Source organism: Rousettus aegyptiacus, unplaced genomic scaffold (assembly GCF_014176215.1).
Source record: "Rousettus aegyptiacus isolate mRouAeg1 unplaced genomic scaffold, mRouAeg1.p scaffold_m13_p_10, whole genome shotgun sequence".
Lineage (NCBI taxonomy): Eukaryota > Metazoa > Chordata > Mammalia > Chiroptera > Pteropodidae > Rousettus > Rousettus aegyptiacus.
The window spans coordinates 77672690-77688605 of NW_023416285.1; positions in this window are offsets into that span (position 1 = coordinate 77672690).

Here is a 15916-nt window from a genome sequence, read left to right on the forward strand (position 1 = left end):
ATTTGGAGAAGCAGGTGAGGAAGCCAGAAGACAAAGGTAGAACACTGAAATGTGATATTTTACTTCAGCTGTCACATTGTCCAACCAGACCTTCAAACAGACGATCCATAGAAGATTCGAGTATTGCCTCCCAATTCTCAGAGCTGCTGAGTCATGTATAGTTCAGAAGTCAGAAATACTGGAATTGCTGGGACATTCCTATGGTTTGTGGGATGATTTGATAATACGTTTAAAACTGAGTCTCTGGCCTAGAAAACCAGAAAGTATGTTTGCTCAAAGGGGTCACACACAGAGACAGCCCTTCCCAATGCAAGTTTGTCATGGAGACTGGCTCAAGCAGCCATTGACTCCCTCCCAAAGAGAAGAGGCTCCATGGTGCTTCCCAGTAGTAGAGACCAGATCTACCTCTGCGAAGTAAGAGCCTGTGAAATTCAACTCCTCATCATTACTCTGTCCAACAAGTATCTATTGAACTTTACAAATAAATGGTAATTGTTCTTAGTATTTTGAAATTATATTGCGTTAAAGTTCTTACCTATCCGCAAAAATGCCACACCTCTCACTGAACGACATAAAAAAAAAGATTTTTTAAAGGATTAACTGCTTATGTATTTGCATGTTGAGATGGCTTAATCCTCCATTTGGCTTGATTTTTAAAGTTAGGTGGTTTTCCTAATGACAAAAATAAATAAATAAATAAATAGATAGATAGATAGATAGATAGATAGATAGATAGATAGATAAATATTTTCTGATTACAAAGTAATTCAAATTTAAAACATTTTGTGAAAAAGCACAAAAATAGCAAATGAATAGATTCAAGAAATCACCGCCTGCTGGTATATACCTTCTAATCTTTTTTCTTTTATGTGTGTGTCTGTGTCTTGGTGTATTTTGAAACTTGCTTCTCTGTCTCTTGATCATTATCCATTACATTTACTTAGATTCTATATTCCCCAAACCCAAACCATGAGTCTCTACGGTTCTTTTCTTCAATCTCAAAAATTTTGGATGCAGCCTCAGCAATAGTTTTGTGCATCTCTGGCTCTTTAAGCCACATATCATGTTCACTTCTGAATAGTCGATCACTTCATTCATCGATTTCCTGCTCATTTTAATCTCTAATCCTAGTGCAGCAGTCCCCAACCCTTTTGACACCAGGGACTGGTGCTCCTATGAGAATCTAATGCCTGCTGGGGAGTGGCTGCAAATACAAAAGAAGCTTTGCTCCCTTCTGCCTGCCGCTCACCTCCTGTTGTTTGACCTACCTGTACCAGTCCACAGCCCCAGGTTTGGGGACCCCTGCCCTAGTGTACGAATCAGCATCAGAAGCTTGTTATGATGATGATGATGATGATGATGATGATGATGATGATGATGATGAGTGTGTGTGGAAACTTCATGCCTGATTCTGCTTTTAATTGCTGAGATGAATGGCTCAGGGTTGATTTAGTTTCTCTAGGAAAATGACAGGTGGCGCTGGCCATCTGGGTGTCATTTATCCCAAACATTTGCCTCTGATTCCCTAGATATTTTTCCCTAACTTCTTCCAGAACACTTGTCTTTTTCTTCTGTCCCTTACCACTCACTCTCCTTCCATTTCTTCACATCCTGTCCTCTGACATACTGTTTTTGCCACTTCCCCTGTACTTTCAAAATCAGCCTGTGCTTGTCTTGTCAAAATCTTATCTGCCTTCTATTCTGCCTTACTTCTAGTTATTTAAAAAGTTTTATTAACTGTAATATATAAGAATTCTGACTTTTATCCTTTGCTTTATCTAAGACCTTTCCCCATACCCCCATCTTCACTTTACCATAATCACCAAAGATTTATTCTTCCAATCTATAAAAAGAAGGTACAAGTTTCATGATTCAGACAAATGCACTGAAAGGTACACAGATGTACATGCACAGAAAACAATAAAATCCGGACAATGAAGCCATCTTATAAACTCTCAGGCACCATGTTCACATGCTTCATGTTTCACCGCCTGCTAAATTTGGCCCTTAAGATGTTTCTTCTACATTTGTGGAGTAAGTGGAGTCACCCCCTGGGTGTAACAATTGCCTCTACCCTCTATTTCCTAGATACATCCTCCTTCAAGTCTCAATTTTTAAATGTTTCTCCCCATACATCAAATAACCAACCTAAAAATGAACCCTGTTTGTTTCCTTTTTAAGACACCTTATTTCCCTTCTTGACTGTCAATAACACCTCCCTGTTTCCCAAACTCAGGGGCTCGTAATCATCTATTATTCCTCCATTTCCTCCTCTAGCCACATTCATTCCCATGGGACATTTGCTCCACTTCCTGAGCAGAAATCTTACAAATTGAGTGCTTTCTTTCTCACTTCCACTGTGACTTTAGTTTAGGCTGAAATAATTTCCTGCTCAACCTGTATACAACGCTGGCTTTCTGCCCTCCTAAGGCTCCTGCTTATCTCTTCTCATTCCCTAGAAATCTAAACACTTACTATCAAAATATTTTATTTTCTCAGCCCCTCCCCCACATTCTCTAACCTTTCAACTGCAGTCCATTCATCTGGTTTTTTTTCCTCTTATATTTCCAGACCAATTTTTCATTTTCAATATAAAAATATTTCACATTTGCTTGACCCTCCTTTTATCTCATCTTCTGCTACTCACTATGTTTCATTCCTGCCCTGTCATTAACAATTGGCTTTTATAAACATCCTATTACAGCACCCTTACTTTCCAGATTTATTTCATTTTATCACACTTGACTTAAAGTTTGAGTGCTGTTATACATATCCCATGCCCTATATCCCCTTCCAGAACGGTGTTGTTACAAATAACAAGGGTGTATTAGATTTCGTTACTTTGTCACAAATGATTTCTTAACACTTCTTGTTTTGAATCAGTGCACAAAGCATCATTGTTACTGTCTCTTTAAGAATACTTCATGACCTTGCACAGGAAATGGGAAGCAGGACAACCCTAGAATAGCCTTGAGGAAATGTTGTGTTGTGGAAACCGCTATGGGGATGACATGAGATATTTCCTAAGACTCAGGTAAAAAGCAGAAGCAAAAGAGACTGTCTCAGCTGCTTCCCAGGAAGTTTTCATGCACTAAAAATCGTGAGAGTGTCCCCATGGCTCACTTAATGGAGAAGGTACTTGAGACCTTGGGACCAATTTGTCTAACTTTGGTGGAGTTGAATTGGTGCCTAACATAAGCACAAGGACAGTGGACCCAGAAGCCTACTTTCAGAAATCTTTCACTTGGTCCTGGATGCCTCCTCTGAGGTATTCGCAATAATGCTTCAGCTAGAAGATCCTTTCGAGTCCTATAACTAAAAAGACCCATATTTCCTCCAGGCCAGCTTAAACCCATTCATTTATAGCAATTGATATGATCCTTTAACTTTTTCCCTTTGGCTTTCAACTCTTAGGTATCACCTTTGGAGTCCTTCAGTAAAAAGAGGTCTTGAAATGGTGGATGTTGTGCAACTGTCACAACTTAATATTGAGCTTAAATGTGACTTCTTGGAAGAGTCAGTGATTGTCTTAATATCTGCCCAAGTTGGTTCCCTCAAATCACTCCTGGGGACTCTGTCACAATTGCTTGCACTGTGTCACCTCTTAGATTTTAATACATACTAGCAAAAGCTAAATGAGAGTTTTCACTGAGGTAATTTCAATTTCTTCCCAAAGACAGGCGGGGAAAGCAGCATGATGCTTTGCCAGCTGCAGCTTTAGCATTTTGATAGAAGGATGTAAGCTCACTTTTTATCTCTTTATGGATCACAAAGGCCTGAACTAATTAGTACTTATTAGAAAGCCAATTAGAAATACATTTTAATTCTCCATGTGGTGTAAATGGAATATGGCAAGGTTGGATGTGGACTGAGATATGCTCCACAGCGCTAACGCCGAAGTGCAGATGCAGGGATTGGAGTGCACTTCACAGAGTGGGGCATTTTCACCTGATAGGTCTGAGAGTCTGAGATTCTCTCTCTCAGATGCCATCTGTACCCAATGCAATGCAAATGCTAGGTCTACTGCTATCATCTGTATTCTTTTAGTAATCAATATCCTTTCTCATTTTTGATCTAACATCCCTAGCATTCAAACAGGTCTCATTTCTATAGTATTGTCTTTTGATTCTCATTTTCATAATTTTCAGCCTTGTAGATCATGGGGTTTTTTTTTAGCTATTTTAGCTAACTATAGACACCAATAGTTACACATATAAATCATCTATTTTTGAGAACCTCCATCTTCTTCTTTGACAACCCTCTTATTCAGTTATCCAAAGGTGCACACTCAGAATTGATTTATCTCCCCACTCCTTCAACAACTCTATCCAGTACTAACCTTAAGTGTGCTCTTGACTTTTTTCTCTAAGGGATCCTTTACCAATTAGCTAATGAATACAAATGATTCATATCCATATTTTTCTATAAATTCTCCCATTCAATAAGTTGATATCAAAATGTTAGTGACTATTAAATAAAAATTTCATTATACATCATAGATAAATACCTCTCTGTCCATCCATCCATCCACTCATGTCTGTCTATCTATCTATCTATCTATCTATCTATCTATCTATCTATCTATCATCTATCTATGACCTATCTGTCATCTATCACCTACATTTTTTACAAATGTGCAAACTTTAATAGCAACTTATATGCTTACATGGCTTGGAAGGTTGGGAGGGAGATGACTTTTCTTATCACGTGGCTTTTTTTGATTCGATTCAATAAGTAAGCCATTTTTGGCCCTTTACTCACAACATGGATCTCCATGCACTTATGTTAGGTGTCACCTCTCCCTTCATTAGACTAATATGCTTCTTACTAGTCAGCACCAAGTCTATTTTGAAATCGCCATCATAAGCTCAGGAACCTTCATGTGAGCAAGAGATATTTGCTCATTGTCAGAAGGACTTGCTCAGGAACTCAGTTCTGTGCATGGTTACTACTGAGCTGACTAAGCCATCTGCTAGCCTGCTTTTTTTTATTGTACAGTTTGGGGCCTCTGAAAGCTGCCACTGCTACTCCCTAAATTGCTTTCCACAGCTCATAGTCTATATTGCTTTTGCGTTATTTTTAAATCTTACATTGTTCTCATTCTTCACCTGCCTTTGAGCTTAAACAAAATTGGCCCAGTTGTATGGGTCACCCTTTATGGTTATTCAAAATTAAATGAAACCTGTAACACAGAAAGGTCTAATAAAGACATTTACTTATTTAATCCTGTAATGTCAATGCCTTTTTTTTTCTTTCTTTCTTTTTTTTTTTTTTTTTGGAGGGATGGGATAGGGACAGATTTTCAAGATTTGTGACTCGAAACAAAAATGTTCAAAAAGTTCCATTACCCATAAAGTACAAAATAAACAGACATGCACAGAAAGGGCACGTTTCTTATGCCCCTAATATTGCCTTCACTGCGCGGACTACCTGGCTGACATTTACTCTGGTATTTTCTTCTAGTTTTTCCACGAGATTTGCTTTCTTCCTTCTTACAGTCATCTCTCTGGTATCAATTTGTTATAAGTATAAATCTGTCACATGTTTCTTCTTATATCAGGTGCCAAGTAGTATATGGAACTGCATCTGTCCCTAAAATCAACTCTTTTTTTTTTTCATTCCAGGACATTGCAATATACTTTTTTTTTTTTATCTCCTCTCATATATCTTCATTGCAGACAGTCAAGGCTTTTCACCCATCTTGTGTTGAATAATGAGATTTTGATTCTTGAAAGAAAAGACTGGGCCTAGGTTTTTGAATCATCACTGACTCAAGGACGCGTCCAGTATTCCCCTGTTCTCAAAACCCTTTCTAATGTGAAGAAGGTTTCCAGTGGAATCTGGGTTCATTTACCACAAATTAAAAGTATAATTTTTTAAATTTTTTCTAAGACTCTTAGGCATTTGAGCACTGGGATGCTTGACAAGAAGGTCCCCAGCTGCACCACACTTATAACATAATTCTTCCACATTACTCATTCTTTTTATTTTATTCCCAGCCAAGCTTCTTTCTGTTATATAGTTCACTGATTATACATTTTCCATACATTTCTCCAGTTCCATCCTCAGCTTCTGCCTAATGGGTTAAACTACCATTCTGGGTCCTGTTCTAGTCTCATGAATGCATATGATTGACAGTTTTCCCTATCCTAAGACTTCAAGAAAAAGACCTGTAAGTGTAATGCCAGTTCTCTACCCACTTTTTTCTGTATGGTGATTAAAAGGGTGTCCAGGATTTGTAACCCAGCTCCCCTGGATCTTGCCTGGATCAGTCAGATTCAAGTTGCTTCTGCTATTGGGACTAGTATTATCTCCTGAGATTAACATGGTACTTGCATTTGTGCAGTTTCTCTGAAAGCAGAGGTGGATTGTCAAAGGCTCGTGTGATTCCCGGGGAACTAGGACTGCTGGTGTCCTACCATTTTCCAAGTAACTAAAATGCATTTTTTTTTTTGTTATTTATCAGATGCATAGGACATGATATTTTCCCTAGTTATAGTTTTGAAATGAGAAATTCTTCATATATGTTAATACATTTTAATAATCTTTATGGATGCATATTTTTCAGAATTTGGAAATCCTGAGGAAGCAAGAAAGATCACTTTTTAAATCTCAGAAAGATCACTTTTAGTTGTTCCTCCTGTCTCCAGTTCCTCTCCCAAAAGCCTTTTCTTTCCAGACTTTGGTCCCCTCTGGTTCCCTGCCACTTAAGGTCACAAGTACCACTTCCCTGAGGGTATCACTGGGCCTTGGTTATGTGAGTCTGAGCAAATTATTAATAATAAAATGTTCTCTGAATACACATAGTTTGGGCATACAGCTATGCAACCTGCTTATAGATATTTCCCCCCTCCTCCCCAGAAAATGATTTTGGAGCAAAGATTTAGTTCAGCTTCTCTTTGTCATACACACCCACAATGTCACCCCCACATCAGTAATTCTGTAATCTACAACAAAGCCTTGCTTCTGTCCAACCACTGTGTCATCTCTTGTAAATGTGGTCAGTTATTTAATAACTTGCTAACAGCTTTCAGCCTTGGCCTACTTATCGACGTTGCTGCCAAGTCAGTACTCACCTTACCCTCCAGAATGAGTCAAAAACTGCTCCATTGCTAAAGCTTGCTCTATACTCTCTGAACTCTGGAATCTGAATCGCAACTAAAATGTTTGTGAGTCATAGCCAGAGTGTTAATAATGAAAGTTCGCACGACTAATGCACCAGTATGGCAATCATTGACTTCTTGGAACTTCGGTCTCATGATGAATCTGCTTTCAGCTGTCTCGTGATTTGCCCTCTTTCTTCTCCTTGGCTCTTCACAGATCTGCTTTTGTTTCACCATCAGCCAGTTTCTCCCTACAAAACTTTAGAGGAATTAACTGATAAGTTCTATCCATGCCAGAAATTTCAATTTCTTACACCAAACCTTTCCCATCCTTGTTAGTTCTTCTTTTCTCTTTAAGCACCAATTATCCTCATGAGGTCATTAGTACATCTCTTCTCTGTCTTTTATGAGCTAATCATGCTCCTAATAACACCACCCATTCTTTGGTCTGCACTCTTCCATGACATTCTTTATAAGCCTCGATTTTCTCTGTGGCTCTCACAACTTCCTTACCTCCCCACCCCCACCACTCTCTGTAAATGTTATAGAAGCGATTCCTCTCGCTTCCCCTTCCTTGTGGAGAGTAGTTATCCAGGTTTAGCTCATGCATCTTAAACTTTTAGGAACTTGCACAGAATCCCAATCACATAACTGAACTTTGGGGAGAATAGTATTTTTCATCTATTTAAAACAAAATGGTAAATTTCAGTGACAAAATGTTCAGAACAAAACAATAAAAATCCTATAATTATGACTTCAAGTGACAATGGGAGACGATGTAGCCACAAACTGATACTACTAACCATACCTTCCTTTAGGTGGATGGGCCAGCGCATACTTTAGCCATCTTCCCTCCCTCGTCCTCACGGATGCTAGAAGCTTCTGGATAGAAAGCCCTGCTGTTGGAATTTCTTTCCTACACCCCTTTCTTTCCTAACCAATCTTGGCACTACTAATTCTTTAAGTGAGGGTAAGAATTTCTACCTCTCTGGAGCACTCGGGGGACCCTGTAAATATGAGGAGAAATATCAACAAGACTGGTTCTCTAAGTCTCCCATCACAGAAACAACTGGCAGCTTCACATGTCAGATGAATGATTATTTCAGAGAGATTACTCGAAATTCAATAAATCAAAAACTATATCAATTTTCCCCAAAAGCTGGCTCCCTTTCTCACTACCCATCTTTCCCCCACATTATATCGCCATTCTTGTTTGAAAAGAATTTGGGATTAGTTTTCCTTTTTCATCCATGCTATCCAATCACTGCTTTTATATTCTCTCTTTCTTTTTAATTTTTTCTTTTTAATTGCTTCGTTTCTTACCATCTTAGAGCATTGTCTCATTAACTTACACCTCATTTGCCACACCTGTCTGGTCAATGGAAACCACTTCACCTAATGTTTCCTTACTCCTATTGCTTGGGTCGTTAGATTAACCACCCAATCCCTGTTCTCCAAACATCCTCTCTCATTGGAAAATGCATCATGGCTTCATTTTATCTACTATACTAAAAGCAAATGTTCTAAATTCAAAGGTGTACCACTAATTGGTCCCACCTGGCTTGATTTCAATCACTTTGCTTTTTATATTTCTATTAGATATACAGGTGCCTGATTGTTCTGACTCCTTTATTCTTTTAAATATTACATTATGTCCTTTTTTGGCCCCTATTAATGTTTGTCCTAAATTATAAATTGTCTGATTAATATTACTAAAATAAGTCTCTTTTGGTATTTGTATGGTATATCTTTTCACTTCTCCTCATTTTTAATCTTTCTGTATGGCTTTAAATTCTCTCTTTTAAATAATACACACCTAGATTTTTATTATATAATTCAATATAATGATCTCTCTTTTTCATAAATGAGTTTATTTATATTTATTGAGATTAACCATATATTTGAACTAATTTTTACTATCTTAGTCATCATTCTTTTCCTTAATTTTTGACGCTTTTGTCTTTTCTAGTGATGAAATGTTTCTATATTTTTGTTTTGCATGTTTGTTTTCCTCCGCTGCTTTCATAATCGTAGCTCATGTTTCCATTTTTTTAGTGATAACCATTAATTTTTTTACATATATTTTATCTTTCAATACTTATATCCTCTTCTTGATCATGATAGCCACTTTAGCATGATTTAACACTCCACTGAAAAATGACTACCTCCTCTTTTCTCACAGTTGTTATTTAGGTTCTGTTTTACAGTTTCTAAAATTATTTTATGGTTAAAAAAATGTAATGTCTTTTAATAAAATTCTTTATTATAATTGTTTTCAACTCATTACTTTCTTCTTCCCTGTTTTGCTTTATTCTTTTATTAAAGTTTTTATTTTTAATGTTTTAAATGTCTTTATTTTGATCTCACTCTTGAGTAATAGTTTAGCCATTTTTAGTAATTATGTTGACAATTTTTCTTCAACTACTTGTTTATTTGATGTTCTTCTCTTGATAATTATTTTTTTCTGTGTTCTGGGCTTTATGAATAGGCATGGGTTTGTTTTTATTTCTCTTTCTAGATAAACAATATGTACTTTCAATCTAAACACTCACATCATTCATTCCCTTTTCCCACTCATTACTCCATTCTCTTCTCCTGGAACTCTCATTAGATAAATGCTGGAATGCTTAAACTGTCCTCCACATCTCTTAACTGCTCTTTCATGCATCTCTCTCTCTCTCTCTCTCTCTCTCTCTCTCTCTCTCTCTCTCTCTCTCTCCCTCTCCCCTCTCCCCCTTCATTTTCATTAATCTATGATATGCTCTTCCACAGTATTGAATTTATCCTGTATTTCGAGTTTTTAACTTTTATTTCAATTACCATATTTCTCAACTCCTAAATTTTAGAATTGGTTCTTTTCTATACCTATACACTTTACTTTTATTTCTGCCTTCTTTTGTTTCATAATTATATTTTATGGCTATATGTCTTTATGTATCTTTTTAAACAGCCTAAATATAGGCCTTTATCCAAACTTTGTCTCTCATTTCTTGTCCTGATTGTTTAGTTGTCTATTGCCTTTCTTAGCATAGTTTCTCCATATGATTTAGAATTTTGTTTTGCTGGTTCATCTTATTTCATTTTTTTCCTTCTTTTAGTTCTTACTTTCCTTCACATTCTTACCCTTCCTGGCCAAGCAATTTTGCAGCTGCCTCCACCTGTACCCATGGTTCCACGTGCAAAATCAGACCTTATAATGGTCATTTGGGGATCTGACACTTTAGAGAAAAAAGAGATCACAGATGAAGTGCCGAAACTGGTGAGTAGATGGTTCAGTTCCTAGTCCTTAGAATGTGCCTCTATTCTCCTACCTTGCTGGGCTTCCACAGTATTGAATTGCTAAAATTTGTAGCCCAGGGGCAGCAGTTGATAATTGTTCACAACATCATACTGAGAGAATAGAGTACCCCTACCTCAGCCCCTAGCTCTGATCTGGATCTCATGAGATTTTTTTTTTTTTGGGGGGGGGTCTTTTTTTTCTTGTAAGAAAAGAAGCTGCCATTGCTTCTGTCTGGCTTGCACTCCATCTCACCTATGGTTTTCATCCTACGTACCACTTTAGATTTGTGTTTCATTTGTGATCCATGGAAATGTTTAATAGCACTTAGCTTAGATATTATAATTTAATATTTTAAATTTTCTTTTAATATTAAATATTTAATACTTCTTGGTGTCTAAAACAGATGGGAGGTGTATCAAAACCCTACCTACCTGCATTAGCTTAACCATAGTCCAACCTTACTTCCAACTACTTGCCCACACAGTATCTATACTGGAAAGCTCTCTTTTTGCCTTTGCAAGTCCTTTAAGCCTTAGCCCAACTTCATCTTCCCTGGCAAATGCTCTAATTCTCACTCACTCAGTTTTCCTTGGAATTGTTTAAGTGCTATGGATCCCAGGCAAACAGAAGTTTAATGTTCATTGCTTAATCATTATATGAACTATTTAGGAGATCTACAGTTTATAGGAACTTGTGATTTGATTGAGGCATAACTAAATTAGTTATTTAGTAAAACTAGATGATCCCTAATAATGCTGACTTTATTGTGCTTTATTTATCATTTAGTCGGTTTCTACAAAAAGTAACCCAAAACTCCCTCTCTTTCATATTGAGATTAGTTTATCAATATTGCTAATATATATCTATACACATAATATAGTAAAGAGTTCACTTTAGTTGTGGGTTCATTTAATACTGTCATATAGTTTTTAGTTCTGCACTTATATAGTTTTAAGTTTCAAGTGAGACTGCTATATTTTTTCAATTATATTTTATTAAATTTTAGAAACTAAAGGAAATACATTTGATAAAGTGTATTTCCAAATCTGAAGGATTTACCAAGATCTAGAGATATTGTTCCATCAAAGTTAAGAGTCTACTTATGAGAAGTTCATTCAGTACCCATAGCTTAGCTTCTACTTTTACTTAATAGTTTCAATCATGTTTTTAATCCTTCTAGCTGGATGATAAACTCTTTGGTGGCAGAGAATGTCCTGTAGGGCCTTGAAGTCAGACCCTGCTCTATTCATTCATGTGGACTCAGGGCCTAACACAAGGTTTTGCCTACAGAAAAAGCTCAATAAATGTTTTGTTTGTTTGTTTTGCTCCAGTGCTCAATAAATTCATTTTTATATTCTTCAATCTCATCTATACTAAATAATGTATAACAATTGGGCAACAATGTCTGTTATTTGTGGATGTTATTTGTTTAATTTGATTCATAAACTAAAAGCAGCAATCAAATCTTAGGACATAGAGACCAAGCTGATATTATAGGTCACTAGTATTTTGGAATGTTGAAGAGAGCTTTTCATGCATCTTAAAATCTTTCAGGGACAGGTTTTGTCTTCCACTTACTTTTATGTCTCCCTTAGTGTCTTATAAGGTGCTGAACAAATTCTGGTTGCATGAACGCCTCTTTCAGAGACTCCTATATGGTGAATTTAAAAGATAAAATCGCTCCCTGGAGAAGCCAGCCTAAAATGGGCTCAGAGGAAACCCTGGCAAAGAATGAGGTGTTAGATGATGATCAGGTATTGGACTCAGATGCATGTGATCTTTTTGCCAGTTGGGTTAGCTGTGTGACAAACCCATTTCCAGTGCGAAATTGAAAGTCTCTCTAAGTGCCCTTTTCCTCAGGTCCCCTAAGTCCGATGGCTTGACAGTCCTGTGTAATGCAAAACAATAGTGGTACTTGGTCTTTGTCTGATTTGTGATTAGTTTTTCTTGGTTATTTTCATACTTTAGTATTTCATCTGCCTCCTGAGACTTTGATGCTGGGCACATATTTTATTTATCTGAATTTTAAAATGCTACCATTCTTTGTGAGAAAAGATAAGTAAGAGTGCTTTTTTTGGTTCCCCTGTGGAGCTGTTCTTTGTTTTATCAGTAATGCATGTGCCAGAAAACAACTTTAATGGGGTCTGTTCTGTGTGTCTGAAGGACATATGCATATTGGAATTCATCTTTCAGTGAATTTTCCTAAGTTTGAGAAGATTTTTACCATGCTCACTATGCCGAGGCTTTCATCTCTGCATGCTGTGGCAGGCTGAATAACAACCCCCTCCCCCCCCCCTTCAAAGATACAAAGATATTCATGCCCTTATTTCCCAGAACCTATGAATGTTATCTTATGTGACAAAAAGGACTTTGCAAATCTGATCAAATTAAGAATTTTGAGGTGAGGAGATTATCCTGGATTATCAGGTTGGGCCCAAGGTAATACAAAAAGTCTCCATGAGAGGGAAGTGGAGGGAGAACTGATTATAGAAGAGGAAAAGGTCATGCTTTGATGGAAGCAGATCGGAGTGATGCACTTCGAAGATGAAAGAAGAGGCCACAAGCCAAAGAATCCATCCAGGCAACAACCAGGAATTTAAAAAGGCCAGGATACAGATTCTCCCCCTCAAGAGGCTCCAGAAGGAGGTAGTTCTGCCAACACTTTGATTTTTGCCCACCGGAAGTGGGCTCTGACTTCCAGAACTGTAAGAGAGAGAAAAAGAAAAAAAACTATTGTTTTACATCACTGAGTCTACAACAATTTGTTATGGCAACAATAGGGAACTTATACACATACCATATATTGTAAATATCCAACTGATTTAAAAAATGGCACAGAACACTAGAAGCCCTCATTTAAAAAGGGCTTTAAAGGCCACATAGTTTGACAGCCCAAGTGATGTCTGAATCCCCATTGCGATGTTCATGGTGGTGATCAGTGCCTGAAGAAAAACTATCTGCATGATATGTGGTCTATTCCCCTTCAGAGAGCTCCACTCAGGTGGGATAAAACATATTAAAAATACTGCTTCCCAGTAGAACCTCGATATGATGGAAGGAGAACGTTAGATAGGTCTAAATCTCTGAGGCTCCTCATCTTCAAAATGAGGATAAAACATGCACCTTACAGGGTTGCTGAGAGCAGAACTTTTTTCTTTTCTGTATGCAGAAACTTAGCACAGAGCTAGACTATGGATGGAGCTCAGTTAATACTGCTGAATGCAAAGATAAATGTGGCTGAGTTCCTTTAGCACTATACATGTGCCTTTACCTAACCTCTCTCTATCTGGTTATCTGTCTTTATGCTACCAATAGGGCTCACCATGCACCCATTCCATGTGGTATGGTAGAGTACCGACTTGCTCCAGATGCCTGGATTTATCTATTCCAGGACTGCTTCTGCACTGAGCAAATGCTCAAAGAGACCCAGCAACCTCAGAACTTTCAGAAACAAATGAATTACCTATAGAAAACAACATAGAGCCATCCAAGCTCTCTGCACCAGTTGGTACCTCGTACACTAGAATCTGGTTTCTGATTGATGTTGGGTGCTTGAATTACTTAACCTGGTCTACCCTTTAATCAATTAATCATTTATAAAAATGCAAAATGATTATTTATTTACTGTTTTGATTCTCTTTTTTTAAGCGCTCTCTAGCCTAGTCCATATTTCAGTGCATGTCAGCTACCTGCAATCATTTCTTTTTGACACAAGCTGCCTTCTGAATTTGAAATTTATTGCAATCCACTTAATGTATTGTTTTGAGGTTTTCTTTGGGGGGGGGGTTCTTATTGGATTTTAAAATATGTGTTTATTCCCCCCTACAAAACGCAAACAAAAAGGTTACTAATTTTTCAATGCATGTTTGTTTGAATATTTTTGTTTCAAAAATTAAATTGCAAGGTCTCACATAATTTGGGAATTATATCTTATACTGAGGAGGAATTCTGCACAAAAGTATATGACCATAAGTTTGTGTAAAGGATGGAGATAATTTTCTCTTACACTTTCTAGAAAGATTCTTCAGTAATTCTCCCTATTCCCTAAAATTAACTGTTTATTAAGGCTTGATCTTATTTTGGTTTAGCAATTTGTATAAATGCTGATTCATCAGTTATGACTTATTAAAGAGACTAAAGACTTCAACTGAATAAAAAACACAAAAGTAAATTTAGCACATCTCACAGAAAACTCCAGAAGAGCTGATGCTGAAAGTTGGTCATTTCTGAGTGAGAAGACTTTGCCAGTGTCCAGCCAAACACAGATAACTGTACAACTACCTTCTGCTCCCTACCTGCCACACAACCTAAGTGCTTGGCCAACAGTTTCCTTTAGACATTCACAAATAATAAGCTTTAGTTGAGCCTAAAACCAAACTTTTTTCTTAAGCATAAGACCTGTACTACAAGCCTAAGCAATTAGTTGCTCTTCAGCACCTGTACATATTGTAAGAGACTAGCAAGAAATCGATAGCTTTGAGGAAAGACTAGTATGCTGGACCAGTCCCATTTGTTTCTATGCTAAAATGATATGCACAGTACAAGTAGGCCAGTTAAATAGAATGTTTGGAGGTTTAATAAGACTTTTGATTCTCTTCCATAGAAAAATGAAAAACACAAGATAAGATTTAGACTGTTTTATGATTAGGTGAATGCACAAGAGGCTGGGAATTTTTTTTAAATGCTGGAATACAACAAGCAAATTAAAAAATGAGCAAAAGACATAAACAGACCCTTCACTGAAGAGGATCTACAGATGGCAAATAAGCACATGAAAAGATATTTCACATTAGTAGCCATTAGAGAATTGGACATTAAAACCACAATGAGATATTACTGCACACCTATTAGAATGGCTGAAATAAAAATTACCAAATGCAAGGATGCTGAGAAAATGGATCCCTCATGCATTACTAGTAGAAATATAAAATGCTACAACCGTTCTGGATAAGAATATGGCTGTTAATAAAACTAAAAACAAGTTTACCACAAGACCCAAAAATTATGTTATTGGATCTGTATTCCAGAGAAATTAAAACATGTTCACACACACCAAAAAAAACCCTGCACACAAATATTTGTGGCAGCTTTATTCCTCATACACAAAACCTGGGAACAACCCAGATGCCCTTTAACTGGTGAAAGGCTAACATATTATGTTACATCTACACCATAGAATTCTACTCACCAAAAAAAAAACCAAACAAACAACAACAACAACAACAACAACAACAACAACAATGGAATTTTGAACTACTGTTACATGGGACAACTTGGCTAAGTCTCGATATTTTAAAAGTCAATATCCAAAGATTATATACTATATGATTCTGTTCATATAACATTTTGAAATGACCAAAGTATAGAAATGAAGAGTAGTTTCCAGGGGCTAGGGAGCAAGAAGGAGACGGAAGTGGCTGTGGCTATAAAGGAGAGCCCATGGTATCCTTGTGATGAAATTGTTCTGCATCTACACATGGGATACAATTGCATAAAACTAAAGACACACACATTAATAAGTGTATATAAACTG